The 22577-nt window shown below is 34.7% G+C and overlaps 1 long non-coding RNA gene across 1 annotated transcript; it reads left to right on the top strand.

The window, feature by feature from the left end:
- Positions 1-1028: 1028 nt before the first annotated feature.
- Positions 1029-10108, top strand: LOC110357921 (uncharacterized). The gene is made up of 3 exons (XR_002411916.2): positions 1029-1670; positions 6471-6532; positions 9113-10108. It is a non-coding gene; the product is annotated as an uncharacterized LOC110357921 (long non-coding RNA).
- The last annotated feature ends 12469 nt before the right edge of the window (positions 10109-22577 follow it).

Below are 22577 nucleotides of genomic sequence, written 5' to 3'. Positions count from 1 at the left end.
GTTATCATCGCTTTGGCTAAGAACTACTAGAGTGAAGATCCCTACAAAGAAATTTGCAAGTATTTCACTTGAGAACCTCTCAGAAATTGTGTATTTATATCAAAAAGTTGGGTGTTCAATAGCATGTTTTTGATTCTATTATGATCATGGCTATACCTGCTTTATCTTTTTCTTCTGTTGTAATAGATCTTGCAATCTGACAGTATGTACTATTTTTTTTCCCTGTATTTCAACTTTCATAAGGAGAACTTATAAGAAATTTTAAACAGTGTAAGGAGGAAAATATAAGAATTGTGTCCCAAGTGGGTAACTACAAGTTTTGCAGAAACTGTTAATTTCACTGTGGGAGTTTCACCTGCATATAAACAGAGAGCATTCTGATTACCTAAGTCATGACAAGTGCAAAGATGTGAATGTTATTCTGTTCTGGTCTACTAGACCATGATCTGTTCCATCATTTGCATCCACTAGTAAGGTAGAAGGATGCATCTTATTAAGTAAATTTGATAATATTAGGTGAAAATACAACCATGAACCATCTGATAATCATAATATAAAGTGGATGCAAAATATAATAGCAAGGGTTCCTGAAAGAACAGCCATGTCTTACTGTTCTAGATAAAAGTTTTGAGAGTTTAAGTTCTCTTGTCTACTATTGTGTTGGCAATCCTGGAAGGAACAAAAAAAATATGTAGAGAAATTATATGCAACTGAATAAGCTAAAACGTTAGTAATCAATCTCCTTTCTGTAACATGCAAAGTATTTTCATCAAGAGACCCAAAAATATATAGCATTCTGTATTATTTGACTTAGGATCCAAAATATTGAATGCATTTTAAAGAAAATAAAATATTGAATAAAATAAGAAAATATTGAAAATTTAGATATCCACATATAAGAATACATTACCTACAGTTGTAGGTAATATAGAAGAGAGGAACATTAAATATAAAAAAAAATCCAAACAAACAAAAAACACCCCACCAAACAAAAATACCCTAAAACAACAACAACAACAACAACAAAACACACAAAACCAAAACCACCACAAACTTTCAGTTCCCACGTAACTAATAAGATTAAAACAAAACCAAATTAACATGCAAAACATACTTCATGACCATGAGATTGGATTTTTTTAAGGATTTGTATCCACATAAAAGTCAGGAAATAAAACATCACATAACTGTTCTTGTGCACACACATTTGGATAGTTTGCATTCCTGTTCAGAAAATTTACAGCCCTAGAAACCAAAACTTTTATGGAAAACTCCATTTACAAGTTTAAATGCATGATGTGTGTTACATTATATCATAGATAACACATATTGCTCTGTATTTTTTTTTTTTTTTTTAATCCAGGGGAAAAAAAAAAAGAAAAAGGGAAAAAGAAGATCCTCACTCTATAGTGAAAGATTCTGCATAGATCAGTCTCTTGTTTTTTAAAAGCAACATCAGTTGGATAAAATGTCCAACACACAGCTGGATCCACCCACAACACAGTGAGTGAACAATTGGCTGACAGGCTGGGCTCAAAGGGTTCTACTAAAGGGGGTCACAATAGGCTGGTGACCAGTCACTAGCGGGGTTCCACAGGGATCCATCTTGGGGCCACTACTCTTCAATGTCTTTACAAATGATTTGGATGTGGGACTTGATGGAAAGCTACGTAAGTTCACTGATGGCACAAAACTGGGAGAACCGGTTAACACTCTCGAGGAAAGAGAGGTCCTGCAGAGAGATCTAGACAAATAAGGGAACTAGGCAATCAAGAACTATGTGAAGTTTGACAAGGGCAAATGCTGGATTTTGCACATGGGACACAGCAACCCTGGCTTTACATACAGACTAGGGAACAAGATGCTGGAGAGCAGCTCTGTGGAGAAGAATCTGGGGGTTCTGGTCGACAACAAGTTGAACATGAGCCAACATTGTGCGCCGGCAGCAAAGAGGGCCAAACGTGTCCTGGGGTGCATCAAGCACAGCATTGCCAGCTGGGTGAGGAAGTTGATTGTCCCACTCTACTCTGCACTGGTGCGGCCTCACCTGGAGCACTGTGTGCAGTTGTGGGTGCTGCACTATAAAAAGAATATAAAACTACTGGAGAGTGTCCAGAATAGGGTTTCAAAATTGGTGAAAGGTTTAAGAGGGGAAGCCGTATAAGGAGTGGCTAAAGTCATTTGGTTTATTCAGCCTGGAGGAGACTGAGGAGAGACCTCATGGAAGTCTACAATTTCCTCAGAAGAGGAGGAAGAGAGGCAGGTGCTAATCTCTCTGATGACCAGTGATAGGATCCAAGGGAATGTCAGGAAGATCTGCCAGGGGAGATTTAGGCTGGATATTAGGAAAATGTTATTCACCCAGAGGGTACTGGAGCACTGGAACAGCATCCCCAGGGAGGTAGTCACAGCCCCAAGCCTGACATTATTCAAGAAGTGATTCAACAATGTCCTCAGACACATGGTGTGAACTGTGGAGCTGTCATATACAAGGACAGGAGTTGGACTCAATGATCCTTTTGGGTCCCTTACACCTCGGGACATTCTATGATTCTAACTGATGTCTCAGAGTTTATAAACCCATTTCCCAGGGAACATTCTATTAAAAGACACCTCAGTTTAACAGAGCAAGGTTTACTAAAGTTAAAAAGATGTCTGGAAAAGCGATTATTCAAATTACAAAAACGTATAGTTGCTTGTTTTTCAGTTCAAGAGGCAATGTCTTTTCAGGAACAAAATTTCAAGTTTGGGACTTAGGATAGAAGTAACGACTTCCACCCACACACCAGTCCCCCAACCTCATACAGTATACAGCAGGTCTATATAGTTTAGTAGTTCATATTGCCATGTCCTTCTATCAAACTTTTACAAACACTGTATTTGGTTTATACAGCAAGGTTTGGCATGTAGGAGTGAAGGTGGTGTCAGGGGTTGCCCCCATACCAGACACAGCTGGTTCCCACTGACTTTGTAGCAGACCCGCTGCAGGACTGTTGTGGTTGAACCTGAGCTAGCAATCACAATCACGATAGCCACTTGCTCATTCCCTGCTCCCACCCCCAACTAGGGAGAGAATCAAAAGGGAAGGGAGAAACTTGTGGATTGAGATAAACACAGTTTAATAAAATAACAAAATAATACTAGCATACCACTACTACTACTAATATCTGTATAAAATAAAAAATAGGAAATAGAATATAAAATAAAACACACTCAATGCAATTCCTCCGTCCACACTGAGCAGCAAGTCCCAGGAAGAGAAAGAGCACCCTCGTCCCAAATAGCCAATCCCAGAGAGAGAGAGAAAAAGCCAAAAAGACAGACAGACCCAGAGGCCAACTGCAAAACAGCAGAATGGAAAAAGACTGAACTGAAAGAAATTCCTGAATGGAACTCAGCTGAAACAGGCAAGAACTGAACAGGTCTCCATCCAGCCAGAAAACCTGACTCTGCTACTAGAAGTGATTTTCCTTCTGTTGGTATTTCTAGACAGTTATCAAGTCATATTTTAACATTATTCTGTGTAAATGAAATAGGCTGAGCTCATTTAGTTGTGCTATTCATTAAGGTAGTATTATAAATTTATTTATTTTATTAAAGAGCTTTAACATATTTTGCATATTTGAGAAAAGACTATATGATTTTAGGACCAAAAAAACTAAAGTTATTTCCTACCTGGAAAAAGGGATAATGCCTCGTAGTGACACTAACAAAATGAAACAGATTTGTCAGCAATATGCCTATTTTAAATCATTCATTATATGCGAAAAGCCACGGGCAAAACTTAAAATACTTAGAAAGGTGCCTTTTGTTAAATGTTAATTGTGTCTCAAGTGATGACAGGTGAGGACCACAATCTGAGAAGTACATGTTACTTGTCACTTACAAAAGCAGCTACTAGAACCTTTAAATAATTAAACTAGTGGAAAAATGTAAAAGAAAACACAGAAATCATGCCTTGCTTTCTTGTTGAAATCCATCTCTTTATTGAACACATCCTTCTCTTAAAAATAAAAATAAAGAGCAGATCATCAGATTATCTTCTCCTGTTACTGTGCTCTTTCACCTTTCTTCCTTAAACAGAAAATAATTTGTTCCAGATTCTTATTTTCATTGTACTACTTCAACAGTACAAGCCCAATTAAAAATGTGTTTTTTTTCTTAAGTATCATTCTCTTTCCAAAGTGCTGTATGAAACAGTCAAACAAAATTCAGGTTTTGCATTTTTACTTTTACTAGACTGCTTGCCTTTCCCTGCCTAATGTCCTTTATTCCCACTCATTCTTCACAGTAATACAACAGGGAAACAACAAATGTAAATCTTCATATGCATTTTTGTGAAAAATCAAATATTTCACTGTAGTTACAGCTTTCTTTTCCCCCCACAAATCATAGTAGTAGGGCTGCACTCACTTCCAGACACAAAAGTACAGTGACAGTCCCCATTCTGTAGACATTTATGGCTGGCATTAATTATGATGTGTTTTCCTTTTCAGAAATGCAGGATATAATCTATATCTTCTGCTTATATTTAATTAAATCTCTTATAAACGTACTTGGTCTAAACTACATTCAACTACATTTAAAAGTTATAGTAAGAGTACTTCAGTTGAATCTAGCATTACAGGGAAAACAAACAAACAAAAAGCCCAAAAAAACAAAACCAACCAACACCAAACAACCAACCAAACAAAAAAACCCACAAAACTAAACAATCCAATTTATCTGCAAAACCCGCATAGAAATACTGGTTAATTCTGTCACACAGAAATTCATATCACAAGCCAAGATATGGCAGCTCAGTAAAACTGCAGCCCAGTAAATACAATTTTGCCATTAGTAGTCAGTGCTTTTAGGGCTTTATAGGGTGTCAGAACTGACTGGGAATTCCCTTACTCTTTGCTGGTTTTGACCACTGCTCTTGGCCATAGTGGGCCACAGCAGAAGACATCATCATAAGGAGATAAATAGTTCAAGCAGGCTCTAGACAGAGTATAGTTATAGGCCTTGATGTAAACAGACACATATGCTACCATGAGCAGCTATGACTGCCTTTACCTCTTTCATATAGGTATGTATATGAACATACTACTCTCAGTGAACCTCAGTGATCCATTGATCAATTTAGCTGACTAATTGTAATAGAGAAGACTGTATTTGGCTCCTGCCCAATACATGTGATGCCATCTGCATCCCTTGTTTTATCCTGACATTAAGCAGCATATATACACGTAATGTGTATCTGACATTAGATATTAAGAATGGAGTTGCACACTTCTAAGAAAATCTTACAGGAGCTCTAAATACCACAACACCAAATAACCTCATCATAGGACTGTCCAGTCGTGTTTTAGACACGAATTTCCCCTTTCCTCTTCTCCCAGAAAACTAACCTAGGGGATAACATGAAGGTTAATTAACCTCCACCTGTAGGACTATATAGACACTATATGCTATATTGATACCTCCTGAATTTATTTATGTGCTTTAACTACTTCTTGAGTGTTCAAAGCTTGAAATACTGTAGTTATTGTTATAATTTTCTTAAGTCAGATGCTTGTATATTTTAACTGAAAACTATGACTAAAATAAAATGTGAAAGTACTAAATATAATTAAAGGGCAATTAAGGTCCTAATCCTCAGCTCATGAAAAATAACATTTCTTTTTGGCTCAGCCAAGTGGAAGAGCTATGCTTTAAATTGATTGAATTTCCTCCAACAAAACTTTTTTCAGAGGTACTTCAAGATCATTTCAAAGCAGAAATACCATTACATTGAGAGTATTTCTACTTTAATTTTGAAAAAAACAATATAGTTAATATATATATTCTTGAGTTGGAGCCACAAAAAAAATCCAACAACAACCACCAATGAACCAACCAAACAAAATACACCACGAGAAAAACAAAAGAGCCTCACAACCAGCCAATCAACAAAAAACAATAGAAAATTTGTTTTGTCAACATGGATTTTCCTTTGCTACATTATTGCTATTTTGAGTTTTGAAATGGAAGAATGGAAGTGTTTGTTTGTTTTGGAACAAAACATGCTGATGGACCAGAATTGTAAAGAGCAACTTTCTTTGGTTCTTTTCATTCTAGAGATTTGGATCATATGATCAACATTTGACTTTACTTCTGGCTCTGAAAACTTTAATTTTGGGGTCAAATGAAAGAAATTAGAGTCACTGATAAAAATTATATGAATCAATAGCTATAAGTAGCCTAAGATCCAAGTAGTTCTTCATTTTTAAAGCTTTTTTCAGATAAAACATTTTTTATGTTTATCTTCCATTTTGCAGCACATTTCCCTTTTTTGATGGAGCATTTATAAAGGAATTCAATACAAAAAGCCTTTAAACACAGTTCTCAAATATAATTTGTTACAGTAATAGTTTGATGGCAAGTTGAAAATGCCTTAGAGAGTTTCAAAGTACATTCATTTTCTGCCTTTCATTGCATTCCCCTAGAGTTTCAACATAGAACAGAACAGGGGAACAGTCTGGAAGAAATCCACATGGATTCAAAATAGGTAATTATTACCCAGTGTTTCTATTCATACTCCTAGATAAATTCAAGGACATGTCAGAATGAGCAAAGACACTTAATAAATTCAGATTATTATGTTATGTAATTTCTTTGTGATGTTGCTATGTCTGAGAGCTTTATTAGTTTTTCCTATTAAAGTGATTTCGTTTGTTGTTGGTGGGTTTTTTTAATTTTCATTTCTCTCTCTTCACCTCCCTTCAATGATCTTTAAATGTTAAGTGAATTAAATGACAAATATTTCCTAGATTTTTCACGCCGCTGAAATACAGATCAGCTGACATTATAAGCAGCTAGGCATAGCCATGACATATGGGACCTCATGTCATGTTCCCTTTGCTTATACTCAGAAAAATGAACTTATTGGAACTGTTACAGAGGTTCTATATCCTTGGGAATTGTGCCTGTGCACTCGAAGTCTCTCAAAGGTGCAGTTAATCTGCTTCCAGGATTGTACTATGAAGAACTGCTGTAAAGCAGCCAAACTGAGTCTGATATTTGTATCTCCTTAACTTCAAAGGAGAAGCCATTAAAATAGAACCATTTTCTTTTGCAATTGTTTCAAATGTATATTAAAAGGAAATCATACTTGCCCCAAGCCCAACTTCAATCTCATTTTAATTGATAGTCACTGTTTGTATTAGAGAGGTGCATGCAGATAATGAAGTTACAGCCATGAAAGTCCATAATGGATATATGTTAAGGCATAACATGGGGCTTATTTTAACTATCATAATTTTTTAATTTATTTGGAGAACAAATAAATATTTATTCAGAGATGAGTTGAGCCCATTTCAGATAAAACTGCACTGAAATTCAGTACCTATTGAAATGTGCATTGGGGAAGTCTTTCAAGCACTGGGCCAGAAAAGTGAGACCTAAGCAAAGAATAAAGAGATTTTTGGGGATTTATTGTTCTGGTTTGGTTTTAAGTAAAGTAGTAGATTTCTAAATGTAAATCTCTACTATAAGGAAACATGGTCATGTGGTCAAGAGGAAGGGATTATCAGTGCAAACAATGGACAGGATTTGGACTGGATGAGAGCGGAAGTGCAACCAAGTAGATTAAAACACAGGTAGAAAAACTCAGTTCAAAACTCTTGACTAACCATTGAGTATCCTGGTCCTTACAAGGATTAAAGAGGACAGATTCTTACTCAAATTCGGGGTTATAGATACCACTACACTTCCACATACTTAGAAAGCTCATGCTTATGATGCCTAAACTCCCTGGATGCTCTTTTCTTCAGCTATTGATATTTGGTTCAGCACACTGACTAAACACATTTTACTGGTTCTTCAACAGTCTAATATTGGATGTGCACCCTGAATTGTGTAAATTAAAGAGTAGCAAACAGCATTCATCATTAACAATGTAACATTAAGTTTTCAATCACCACAAATCCTTTCTAATCGCTTGTGATTTAGAAATGGAAAATGTCATGAGAGAAATTTGCTAGAGACAGAACTGGTCTGACTGGTCCTGACTTCCATTTTTGTAAAGTAAGAAATTAATGCCTTTTTTTTTTTCTTTTTTAGTAAACAGCAAATACATTTTAATCCCTCTCTGGGAAATAGAAAGGCAGTTATAAATACACTTTAGTTACTCAGTTACTTATTTCCCTCCTCATGTCTTCTATCTAGTTTTCTTTTGATGGGTGTAGATCAAAGTGGTATTTTAAAAGAACCATTTTTGTCTTCAAACAGTAGTGATTTCCAAATGGCTGACATGAACAAAATTAAAAATGGGAGTAGTGACTACAGTATTTTCAATTATTTGACATGAGCTTTATACACCTGCTTATTATGATACAGCTTTAAATAAATTAGCTATGAGGGTTTTTTTCACAGACAACCTTAATTCTGACACTGTTTTGTTTGAAACCTCAACACTTGAAATTATATTTTAGTATAACTATATTAAAATACAATTTTTTATAAAAACATAATAAATATTATTTTCTATGTTCAATACAACACTGAATAAAACCTTAGTACAAGAAAACCATAAAAAAACCCTATAATTTTCCTCCATGTAATTTTAGAGCAAATATATTCAGGTTTTCACAATCTTTAAGAAAAAAGAAAAGCAGGAGACTGCTATTCTCTGTAAGGAATATCTGTAATGCAGATTGTTTGGACATGTGTTGTTACCTTGGGTGTCCTGTCTGTTTACTGAAATGAAAGGGATTTTGAAACTCAGCAGTAGGTAAATGGAGTGAAAGTTGTGCAAAGACATGTTTCAGAATGATTAGAAGTTAGAAACAATTGGACATTTCAGAGCATTTAAATATATGCTTTTGTCAAGAAGAAACATTTTTGCATTCCTTTATGTTTGATTTAAGAGAAAACTGATAAGTTCCTTATCTTCAGTTTCAAGACTTCCACTTCCCATTTCTCACACTCTATAGTAATTACATATTGATATTTGAAATCCTTGCAAATGGATAAAAAACTATTATCAATAATATGATAACAATATTAATAACAGTATTAGTAGATGTTCTCTAAATATCCAGCGAGATGTCTTAGGGTTTCAATCACATTTCTCTTTCTGTAAGAACAGCTGTTGCTGCATTAAGACTACTGGGTACAATGCTGCATGAAGTGTCCCTTGGCAAGGCATTGGCAGTGGAGGGCTGCAGAGGCGACTTCTCTGAGATAAGGCCAGGGATTGCCCCAAGCCAGAGACAACAGGTTCTGCAGAGGACACCAAGCTCAGAGAAGAAACGGGAGAAGAAAGCCCTACATGGCAAAGCAGGTATTCCATGGAACCCATGGAAAAGCCCATGGTGGAGCAGTTGGGTATTTCCTGACAGGATCTGTGGCCCATGGAAAGCTCATGCTGGAGCAGGATCTTCCTGAAGAGCTGCAACCCATGGGAAGGACCCACTCTGCAACAGGCATCCACACTGCAGCTCATGGACAACTCATGTGTGAATGGCAGAGAGGAATTGTTATGGACTGAGGGTAAAAATAGGGTGGTGGGAGCTGTGTTTTGTGTTTATTTGTGTTTTTTTTTTTAACCACCCTGATCTGTTTTTAACTGGCAATAAATTATTTTTCACAGAATTACAGAATGACTGAGATTGGAAGGGATAGTATGGGCAGAGGTAGTCACATTTATACAGTCCCAAAATTACATTCAGCCCTTTGAAGACAACTGCAAGGCTGATGTGGCCCCCAGTGAAAATGAGTTTGACACCCCTGCTCTCGCAGTTTCCTCAGGTTCCCACCCATATGGCTCCCCTCTACCTTGTCTTTACTTGTGAGAAGTGGGCACTTTCATGCTTCTCAGAGGGATCCCAGGCATTCCTCAAGGATCCTGGACTTTGCCTCCAGAAGATTCCAAACTAGACCCCAGAGATTGCCCCACAAACTTCTGTGTCTGTTGGCTTCTCTGTTAGCTTGAAAGTGATTAGCTACCACAGCTGGTTTTTTCCCAAAGTTCATTCTGTCTATGCCAGTAATTGTTAAGTAATTTCTTGTTCCTACCTTGACTCACAAGCTTTTTTTCAATCCTATTCCCCCCCCCTGCCCTGCTGAAGATGGGCTGGGTGGGTGTCCAGCCAAGATAAATCCACCACACACTGTTGTCCCACTGTACTCTCCCACTCACATGTCAGTACTCATTGTGCCTTGTTCTTCAGCTATAAATTTTTGTGAAGCAGAAATCTCTGCCTTTAATTGACATAATCAACATAGCTGATATCTTAATTCAAGACTAAGGATACTATAAATTGGATTTTGCTTGTAACATCTTTGCACTTTAGCATCTATGCAATCCCAGATTGTTGTACATCTTTCTACAATGCACTGAATTGCCATTCATCTTGACCTTCATTTCCTAGACTAGAGACAGACAACTTCAGTCTGTGGATCTCTGGCATCACTGACCAGAGAAAAGGCCAGGGAGCAAACCTATTAGTGAAATACAGCTTGTGAGTATGTTTTTATTAGGATACTCTCAAAAAAGGAAGTAAGCTTGAGCTTAACAGTCTCTGTTACTGAACCTAGGGAAGAGAAAAATGCATATTAGCTTCTCTTGCCAATTCACACTAGCCAAATTGTTCTAACACTAATCACACTGCAGAACCACAACAAGATTACACCTTCTCTTGTAAACTGAGAAAAATTCCTAATTGAAGACTCTTAAATGAAAAGTATAATATGCACACATATCACTTTTCTGGACAGTTCTTTCAATTTTTATTCTACAGTTTGAGGAAATAATATATCTATTTCAAATGACACCATAAATGGGACAGTGCTTTACTATACTCACATTTTCACTTCTTTGTGGAAAAAAGTCCACACTTATTTAACAACTGACCAGGTATTTCATAATATCATATTAATTCATCAAGGGAAACTGTATTTTCCTTATAGGTAGGTATTTTTATAGGATATTTAATACTAACAGCAAACTTTGAAAATGTATTGACATTTAAATTGAAAAGAATTTGGTCCAAATGACATTTTCATATCTGTTAATAACAATAATAGAGATAAAACAAAGTTGGCTTTAGCCTCATACATGTCATACATGTTTTTTCTAGTGATTTACCACTTCATTAATGAAAATAACAAGGATATTGATTTAATTTTAATACTTTTAGTCTCTTTCTTATAAGTGAAAAGCAATAGTCATCCAGAATTAAAAGAAAAAAACAAACAAACAAACGAGTAAAGTCCTGGCTTGCCCTTTAAAAGGGTAGAACAGGCTTACACATTCCAACATGCTGTATTTTACTTGTATTTGTTGCTTCACTAAAACATCACAAAATAGAATGGTGTCAGACGTCTAATGTCTGATTTGCAACATCATTTCTATTTTGAAATAACTAGCATATTTACATTGTTCGTGTACAATGAGTCAATACTTCAAGTTTCTTCATGTTTTTATTATTATTTCTAAAGTATTTATAAAGGCTTTTCTGGTGGATATTATTTCATTTTGTACAGGAAAAAGATGAAAAAATAGCACTGGAAGGGGTCATTATTTCTATTTATGTCACTGTCATTATGCTGACTTTCCAAAATGTCCAGAAAATGAAACTTATACATTTATAGTTGGAGTTCATCAGATTCGAGCATTCCCTTTCACAATGCATGGCAATCGTGAATGTAAATGTAGTCAAGAAAGTTATAATTTCTCAGATGGGTGGTCACAAATTACAAACAGACAAATTGCTTGAGATAAAATAAGGCACTGACCTGCCCTCTAAATTGAAAACAAAAGTTAAAGTTTAAATTCTATAAAGTTCTTGAATGCTTCTTCATTATTCTTGCTTATGTTACTCTTCTGTTGTGGAAAAAGTAGGTCTAGGATTCACTATTAAAAAAACCCAAGCACAATCTTGTTCATAATGTACTTGTTATGTATTTAACTTAATGATGTTTTTAAATTATATAATGGCTATCACACATTTGTTGCTATATTGTCATACTCTTAACAAAGCCAAGGACTATGATAATAAGAATTACAACCACAAGTTTTAGTTATTACATGTTGCCCATAATAGAATTCAACATCTCTACTTTGCATTCAGGTCCTCATAAAATTAATGTGTACAGTGAGCTATTTAAAATAGAAAGCAAACAGCAATATAATCCATGTGCACTTACCTGTATCTAGTCCTAAGGACACCAGTATATTTTAAGTTACACCTTTTCTACACATTTTATGGAGCTGTAACATGATACCTGCAGTTTCCGTGATTCATAACATTTTTCTTTCAGCAGTTCCTTCACATCAATTCTTTCAAAATAAGAAAGAAGATTTTATTTGAAAGGAAGATTGTATAAGGACCTACTTCTTCTTTCATGCATCTACATATAGTGACAAATTTTAGATATCTGGAGAATACTTTGGTTAAAAACTGAAGTTTCAGTATTTTGAGAGTAAGCAGGAATAATATTTTGTTTACAGCTTTGTTCTCTTCCAGCAAAATTACCCATTCTCTTTCAGGAATTATCTGGTCATAAAACATAAATCATTCTGTCTGGAAAAAATAACATGTTGATTTTCAGGTCACTATGTACAAATATAATTATTTTTTCATTAATGCGGTAGCTTATCTTTTCCTGCTAGGCATTGGAGATGTAGGCACAGAAGACTGAATCCAAATTCTTTTGGAGTTAGACTAAAATATTGTTTTCCTTAGTCTGAGTTGGCATCCAGAGAGAATAAACATCTTGCCCAAAATTAAGCCAGTTCTCTGACATCCAAGTATGATTATATAAATACAGGCTATCCTTCATGTCAGCATTGTGTTATACTAATTTAGAGGTACAATACAGAAAACAAGTGTAATATAAGCAAAACATTGCAAAGTCACAAGCAAAGATTTCTGCTTACAGATGGTGGAAAGTTTGAAAAGTCAGTAGGACAGTTATCTTGTAAATATGTTTACATCTTTTGTGACTAGATTATGTTTTTTAGAGCAGACATTCAATTCCAGAGCAAACAGTTAACACTTAAAAAAAAAAACAAAAACAAAAAACTTCTAACTTATGTATCTAAATGCATGTCTTAATTTGTCCCAAGTATTGTATGGGCAATTCCTTAGGAACAAACCTTACTGTTTCTGAGTCTTAGAACATCTGCTTAAAGTTTTCATAGTAGTCTTTTTTTTAGGTATTTGTAATATTAGATACAGATACTACCAATCTTTAAACTGTAAATTGAATTCAGCACTGTAATCTAGTTATAAAGATGCAAAACAGTTGTCAGTTTTTAAAGACATTATTAATAAACTAGCAATAATGTAGGTCATTTATATTTCAAATAATATATGATTTTTGGTGTTCATAGAAACTTTCAGTAGTGATGATGTTAGTAAGAGTGCACACTAACTAACCTTGTAGTCTTTAGCAATCATACTTTATGTTAGTATTAGATATTCTAAAACTGAAGTTACGAACTGTGTTTATGCAATATCTTTGTTATCAGTATGATGACTCAGATATACTCCTTAACACACCTGATCCCTTCATTCTTCTACAACTGGCCAAGAAGACTTTTCCGATCTATAATTATCCTAAGAAAGAGGCCAGTTATACCACATTTTAAAATGTTGCTTTAGACAACTGGCAAATTTAGTCCATATCTTTATACATGTGGGGTAATGAGTATCTGGCATCAATTTAAGAATTAATATCTAATCAAGCAAGACACCTGAAGCAACTAGCAGATGTTTATTGAATTGGCATCTTAATGGCTCACCAATGAATAGAGTAGCATAAGAGTATTTTTTCCATAATTCCAGTCAGAGCAGACGTATTTAAACAGAAACATAACTGTGTAATAATTAGCTTAGTTCGTATGACTAGTAACAGTTATCAGCTCAAAGGACAGAGGGTACAAAAAAAAAGTTTTCATAGAATACATGAATCTTAATAATTATTCCTAAGTTAAATATTTTCTGTCCTGATGAATATACCTCTAAATACACACAAAGAATTTAACAGTTTACTATGTATAGTGTATTTATCTTATTTTGTCATTGGTTAAACTACTAATTACTATGCATTGTAAACATCATACATGTAAGTGTAACTCACATTGTAAGATCTTTAACTTGAATGCAGTTGAAGAGGATTTTAAGGTTGTTGGGTAGGAGGCTGGGTAACAGCACAGGGGTGCAAAAAAAGAAAATATTCTCAGTTTTCAGGAATACTCAAATAATGCTTATTAGAAAAGGGAATTCTGATAAATTGATATCAGGTGCAAAAAACTGATATATGAATAAAAGCTTCTGTACTAAGTTCCACTCCTGCCTTTCTTTGTTTTTAAATCCAATGGTTGTACATAACATCTTGTTTGTTATGTTTTGTGGACATGATAATTATTGGGAGAAAAGAAAGAAACAAATAATCCATGCTCTAATATGATGTGGAGTCAAGTTAAAATGGCATGCACTTTTCCACACATTATTAAATGATGGTTCAAGCTTTTTTTTTTTTTTCCCCCCCCCCAACAGTGACAAAGTACATGTAAGAAACATTAATCAAGACAAAATTAGGATGGAAAGTTGGAGAAGGAAACTATACTAAATTAAAAGCTATGAAGTATGGAAAATCAATAGTACACTTAGGAAAAAAAGATCATTTGTGGAGCTAAGGACTAGAAATTTTTAAAATAAATGTTAAGAAAAACACAAATATGGGAATATGTAGGCTTGTTACTAAATTGAGTTTATATCTTCTAATGATATAAACAGATAGATCACATTTTTCTGTTTTGGAAGAAAAAAATCAAATTTATTTTGTGAAAGGAGAGTAATATGATAACTTTCACTCAAAGAAGAACTGGAACTGATATTAGACAAGTTCTACTAGAAAAGAAAGAAAATTAAGTACATTTCAAAAAACAGAATATAAATTGGGAAAATTAAAATAGAACTTTGTATAAAGACAGGGTGACAAATTTTAGGAAATTTACAAGAAACCAAATACATTTTAGGTAGTGAAATGCCAGTAACTTCTATAGAAAAGACAATGGATGTGCCATTAGAAAACAAAGTAGTAAGTATTTATGGGATCCAGGTGTTGTGGGGTTGTGTAGTTTGTTAGTTTTTGTTTTTCTATTTTATTCTATTATTGAAAAAGCAGAAGAGGTCAGATAATAAAGAATATGATTCACATTATTTTAACGAAGATAAAGATAAAAAAGACATCCTTCAAAGAAAAGAGAAAATTTCAGGAGCCAGCAATTACTAGTAGATGCAGAGATTAGAAATACCCCAGTATTTTAATATTTGTTTTGCTATTCTTGAAGTTAAATAAGAAATGCATGTCTTGCTAGAGTAGAGTAGAGGGGCAGAACCACCTCTTTCAACCTGATGGCCACACTTCTTTTAATGCAGCTCATGATACTGCTGGCTTTCTGGGCTGTGAGCACACATTACCTGGTCATGTCCACCTTTTCATCCACCAGTATCCCCAAAATCCTTCTCTGCAGGGCTACTCTCAATCCCTTCATCCCCCAACCTGTATTGTTACTGTTTTTTGCCCTGAGTGTGTGGGAACGATTCAAAGCTGTGCAAGGGGAGGTTCAGACTGGATGTTAGGAAACATTTACTTACCAAGAGAGCAATGAAACACTGAAAAAGGCTTCTTAGAGAGGTGGTCGATGCCCCATACCTGTTAGTGTTTAACAAACATTTGGACAATGCCCTTGAGATCATGCTTTAACTTATGGTCAAACCTGAATTGGTCAGGCATTTTGATTAGTTGATCATTGTTGATTCCTTCCAGCTGGAGCTATTCTATTCTATTCTATTCTATTCTATTCTATTCTATTCTATTCTATTCTATTCTAACAGTCTTCCTTTATTGGCTCATTAAGGAAATTACAGGTTGAATGATGAAAAATGCTGAACACAACAAAAAAGGAATACCACCCAAGTATTATAGAGAAAGAGAAAGCCTGAAGAAATTGTAACACTATATCTTATCTATACTCTGCTGTTAGTCAAGAGAATTGATAAGAACAGGATATAAGCACTAAATGAAGTACAACAAGAACATCTTTCCTAAACCAATCAGCTATCTGGAAGCATAAAACTTTTAGTTTATAAAAGATAAAAACCCAAACTTTTGAAGGTAATTGCATGGATACTAATTGCATATATTTTTAAGAATTTAAGAAACAAGAAGCATTTGGAATTCTGACAACTCTATGAGTAGCAATAAATAAAGAAAATACTGAGAAAAATATTTTTGTAGCTGAAACATAAGCTTCTAGTTTCATCTGAGATACCTTGAGATGTGAGACATCCTTGTTGTTCTCTTAGACATGACACAGGACATATGGGAAACCCATACACTTCTAGATTGGCACCTGATGGCAAGGCAGAATACCCTTGTTGCCTTTTTTAGGTAAGCAAATCCCGTCTCTTCTGACAGCAGTGATATCTCTAGAGACTGATCAATATAATCAAAGGAAGGAAGTTTAAAACATTTTGAACATGCTGTTGGAAAACAAGGAGTCTGTCAATGATGAGCAGAAGAACATGAAGGGCAAAACTGGAAATAAAGCAAGTAAACAGCACAGAGAAATAAGAATAACTCTATACGTGTAAGGCAAATAAATTATCAATCAACAGACATTTGGTCAATCCATTTTAGCAAACACTCCATGATCTAAAATAAATGTATTGATAATCAGAACGGTGAAAAAATCTTATGCATTTTTTTTTAAATAAAAAAGCATAAAATAACTTTTAAAATAGAGCTTTCTGATTTACTCGCAATATCTGAGATTTCCCACAATCTATTACCTTTAAACAAGTTAATCCAACATAAACTATTATTTTATCTAATATGGCTTCAGTTATTATATTTCAAATTGGGAAATCTGAAAATCTTCAGAGACACGTTGATACTATGAAAGTGATTCTGAAAAAAAAAAAAACCTAATAAACCTTTCTCTGTTCACCTTTCAAAATTCAAACTTCATTAGGTTTGTTTATTTAATTAATAATAATAAAAAAAAACCCAAATATTCGACATACTGTCTAAGACTCCTTCAAGAATGATCTAAGCTTTGAATCAAGGTGTTAAATTTAAGAGCTACAAGCAAGAACAGAGTAAGTGCAGTAATAACAGCCACTGTGAAGCTGTTCAATTTGTAGGAATCCTCTTAAATGAAAGACTACACCTTTGTTCCACTTTTACACCATTGCAGCATTAGAAAAGTAGACGTAAGCCTTTAAAATAAAATGTATTGATTTCATAGAACACATTAGTGTATTGTAAGGGATAACCTCAGGGAATTAAGTCAGAAAGTAATCCTTAAAACCCTAGAGAAATGAATTTTAATGACCCATATTTCCTAAAAATCAAAAATTCATAGTGTCATGTAGAAAGGAAACTTAAACGTTAGAATCTAGTTTACTGACAGCTGGTAAATTCCTTTTTCTGCACTCTAGCCACTTCACTCAGATTTCTCTGTGACTTCACAGAAAGTCACGAATATTACATGCTGAATGTGTATTGACATACATCTCTCAATAATTTTTTTCCAGTTCAACACTTGCTTTTACAATATGCCTTCACAAAACACGTCAGCCTTAGTATAATTTAATCATCGGTAATACTTAGCAGAACTTATTGAAATTATTTAAAAAGATTATGCTTATTCAGCTTTGGTCTTCCATCAAGTGTGAAGACGGTGTCATAAGAGAATGCAAATGACTTAATTAAAACATGTTTTACATAGATGAGTTTTATAAATGGCTTTTAATTTCGGCAAATAAGAGAACAGGTGGATATTTGCTTAGAATATTGATTGTGAAATCAAACCATAGTGTCTCTGCTATATAGGAATAATTTAGGCATTTATAATAGATGTCAGCCTGAGACATTTTTCTGCTAAGGGGTGTTACAAGGCTTCTGAGTCTGGCAGGCTCTGGACCCAGGTGTTGCTCTGTCCTGGATGCTGGAGCTAAGCCTGGTGCCCTGGAGGCCTGGGAGTCTCTCTCCCAGGCAGATGGCTACAGCTGCTGATCTCCTGTTTGGAGACTCATTCAGGAGCGAGGCTGAATGTGTGTCCCAGAGGCACGCTCCTTCACGCATGGGACACTGACAGCCATGGACATGATACTGCCTCTAACAGTCCCAAGATGTGGTACCGCCAGGGCTCACAAAAAACCACAAATACAAAAGCCAAGTTCCTAAAACATAAGTACAGAAAAGCAAGTACCTTTACTTGTACTCCAGCTGATCAGGGCAGAAGCTGACTAGTGAAAACAACACACAAGAACACTCTCTCTTAGTTTGCAAGCATTCACATGCTTGTGAATTCCTCAAATACCAACACAGTCCCTCTGCCTAATACCTCTTCTTGTATCCTGAGCACTCTTACTCTCTCTACAGGTGTTTTACTCACTGACTGGTCCAGTTTGACCTTCACCAGAAGCACACACTCATTTCAAAGACAGGTCATACTTCTATACCCTCTCAGATACCACCATGAGCTTTCTCCCTGACTTACACCTCTGCCTGGACCTGGGTCCTCTTGTGCCACCTGGTCCAGCTTGAAGTTCAGTAGCAAATTAGACAGACTCCCACCTTCCACACCCACACCTACTCACACCACATCTGGGAAAAATGCACCTTGTCCTCATCTCACCTGCTGACACCCAGGCACATGGGCCCTGTCCCACTCGATTTAATGGTATCATCAAGGTACACACCATCTAAGCCTTGGTGTCACTTCATTTGCTAGCTCTGAATTCAGTAACAGTCTCTGCAGTTGCTGTTTGAGCACTCATACATGGAACACAGAGTGAGATTACACTGAGGGACTTAGTAAGAAGATGGGACAAACTGTAATAATTAGGCATAGGGTTTGGTCAGACACACATACTGACCACACAGAATCCATTGTCTTATCAGTCTTCCTTCCCTTTTTTAGTCCCTGGTCCCTCCTTTTTCTCTGCCTTTGACCCTTCCCTAAACACTCCTTACTAAGTTTTGCACAGTGCCATAGCCCACTCCCCCCAATAACCTCAATACTTGTGTTCCCCTGCTTCTCAGTTCTTGCCAGCTATACAGTGCAGGTTGACCCTCTCCTGGGCTTCCTTACTGACCATCAACTACCATTTAAAGAGTTTTGGTCTTCAGTTTTGTTTGTTTGTTTGTTTGTTTGGGGTGTGTTGTTTGTTTGTTTGCTTGTTTTATCACTTGCCTGTCAGATTTATGTCTCTGTTTCATTTGTGACTTTGAATCCCTTTGAACTGAAAGATACTTGATCTGACAACCTAAATGAAGCAGATGCTGTCACATTCCACATTCCTTTACAGTATATTAATGGGTAATTTTGTACATAGTTTTGATAACACCTATTTCTAGGTACTTCTGCAGACATGATGGGCATGCATTTACACTTAGTTATGGAATCTGCTAAACAGCAGTAGCTTAAAAAATAGAAAAATTTTCCTTCAAAACTCAAGGAATAACAAGAAAAACAATTTTATGAAACATTGAAGATAATACAAATTGCACAAAGACGATAGAAATTGTTACCTCTTAAAAATCTGATATACTTTGTTCTTTTCAAAGGCTAGAACTTTCTTCCGTTAGTAATAGAAATAAAATTTGTACATGGTCTTTGAACTGAATGTAGTAAAAAACCCTTGTTAATATTTATAATATCTAATAGAATTTTACATCATATCCCTGCTATATGTCTCGTGGTTGTGTGTTGCCCTTTTTTTTTATGCATGGTGAAAATCTCAAAGCAGGACGGAGTTGTGACAAGCACAAAAAAAGGCAAAATGGAACTATGTATGTCCTCATTTTCAGTTCTTTCACCTAACTGTAGCAATACAAGGACAATGGTGGTTTTGCTTTTCTGTTGTGTTGTGTGCTGTTTTTTTTTTCAGGTTTTGAAAATTCTGTCAGATATCAGGACATGAGATTAATATTTTATATTTTGTTGAACCCTTGTTTTTTAACTTAAAGGTGTATGGAAGGTTTCTATTAAAAAAAAAAAAAGGCCAGAATATATTAAGTACTAAACCCAAAATTTTATAAAGACAAAAAAAAAAAAAAAAAAAAGATGAAATATAACATTTTCTTCCATAAAATATTGTTAAGTAATACCATTTAGTTATACAATAAAGATGTATTATGTATGGGAACAGCTAAAAAACAAGTGTCTGACAAATTATTCAGTAACTTTCTGAATGGGTGTTCATCAGAACATAGTCACATAATACAGTAACTTTTGAACACTTTGTAGATGGGAGACAAAGTGGGGCTAGGTAAGCTGAAAAGAAGGATCCACCACTGCATTTCAGTTTTGATTTTATAGAAATATTATTTCTTTGCTTTTTTAAAAGCAGCCTTCAATTGAAATGTCCAACTTTCTACTTTACCTTGGATATGAACCATAATGTCAGTTTGGTGGTGAATTAAATTAGTAAATATTTTAGGTTATGTTCTGGAGAAAGATACAAAAATAAGAACTACTAATGTTATACATTTTAATGATTGAAATATAATATTTTTTATGTAAGCTTTGCTTGATGTTAAAATCTTACTGCAAATATGAAGTGGGAAGTTGTAGGATAGAATAGTTATTTAGAAGAGGTAAAAATAAACTTAAATAAATAATCTTAGAATAAATTTGATCATGTATATTAAGGTGTTTTATCTTTTACTGTAATTTTTAATGCTTAATAATTTGAATTTTTATTAGTGATTCTTTTGTGCTAGTTGAGAAAATTATCACCATTATACAGATGAAGAGCTTTGCCCTAAGTTATGAATTTCTTCAGATTATCTCCCTGATCTTTTGATTCCAAGCTGGAAGAATGTTGTTTCTCTTGATTAATATTGTGTTCCTTAAAAAATGAAGCTAAACTAAAAGAAGAGACCCTTCTATGACAACTTTAGTCATTTAAAAGTCCAGTCAGTCATCTTTTTTTTCTCATGGTCAACTGAGAGAGACACAGACCTTTACACAAAATTCAGCTTTCCTGTCTCACATCACTAATTTGTACAAGGGAAGTTACACCCTGGATCTTCTTTCCACTGTCTCCATTGATTGAAGTTAGGAGTCTAAATTTGACTAAGATAAATCCTACCTTAAGAGACTTTTTGAAAATCACAAAGATATCTGTGGTTAAACCAAAAATCAGTCAATTTGTTTATCCCTATCTGAGACTTTTTAACCCTACCTGAGGGTCCTACCCTTTAAGAGCACTCTCCATATATGATAGAAGATTAAAAATAATTAAGTAAAAAAATATTATAGTGAAATAAAGTACAAAGGGATGATCTGAAATGAGTAATTCAGAAAGTGAGGTGATTGCAAAGGAGACAGGTGTTTCGCCACACCTGCAATTAATTAGTAACTTGAATGAAAACAAACCAAAATTATCATTATGTGATATTTTTCTAATTAGATACAAATGAAAGAAACTATGAAACCTGTAATTTGTTTAGGTGGGGGGAAAGTGCCGGTAGAAAAGAAGAAATTGTAACTACTAGTAAATCTGTTCTTCAAAACAAAGAATCAAAACAAATGTTTGTCTAAGATCCTGTAAAGTAGGATTTTGAACCTATAAATACAGAACTGGGGAACCCAGATGTCTGTAATTTGTAGTGCACCATTTAAAAGTCTATGACTCACAGGTATTATGCATTATGGAACAGGTGGTACTTTAAAAACAACATAGAATTCTGCCAGTCATAAAATCTCAATTGCTCTATGCCTGAATATTTTTTATTATTGTTACTGTTGAAGAAATCTTTAACACTGAGAGATTGTCTTAGACTATTCAGATCTAAACTTACCCATGAGAGATGGCATAACTTTTCTCCTGGAGTAAACAGGAGGGACATCATGAATCTTACTTAGATCATTTGTAGTCTTTCTGTGCAAAGGACTGTGCTCTTTGATAATCAAGGACATCTGGTTCCCTCATATAAAGGTGAAGTTTCATTTAGTCTTCACTTTTTAATTCTTGGGATGTGAGGATGTGAGTACAGTCTGAGAATCTTGATATTTTTGACAAAAAATATATTCTTATGATCATATGTTTGAAAATGGTATATTTAACTTTTATTTCCTCACTGTTAATTTATAACATTTGATGATGCTATGTTTACCCTGTAGGAGTTTAATATTTACCCTTTTAGAAAGATAGTTAGAGGTGAATTAGAATTGGCAGACCACGTGCTTTTAACATTTTTTTTTTTTCTTTTTCCTCAATGGTAAGCCATTAAGACTTCAATAATTTTGAAACAAACAGCCCTCATTGTGGAGGAAATTAGCAAAGAATTTATTTCTGTTGAAGAAAACAGTTAAAATGAAATAATTAATCCTCTTCTGCAGAAACTGGTTGAAAATGAAAAATATTATTCTTCAATTGACATTAGACTATACTAAAAACCAATTTAAGCTACCTAATTTGTATTCTCAGAAGACAACTTAAAAGGTCATGCTGGTTCTTTCTTTCATTAAAAGGGAATAACTTTAGAAAAGGTTACTGTAATTTAGGTTCTCTAGGTTT

The sequence above is a fragment of the Columba livia genome, chromosome 4, assembly GCF_036013475.1.
Source record: "Columba livia isolate bColLiv1 breed racing homer chromosome 4, bColLiv1.pat.W.v2, whole genome shotgun sequence".
NCBI lineage: Eukaryota > Metazoa > Chordata > Aves > Columbiformes > Columbidae > Columba > Columba livia.
This window is presented reverse-complemented; position numbering and strand designations above follow the sequence as displayed.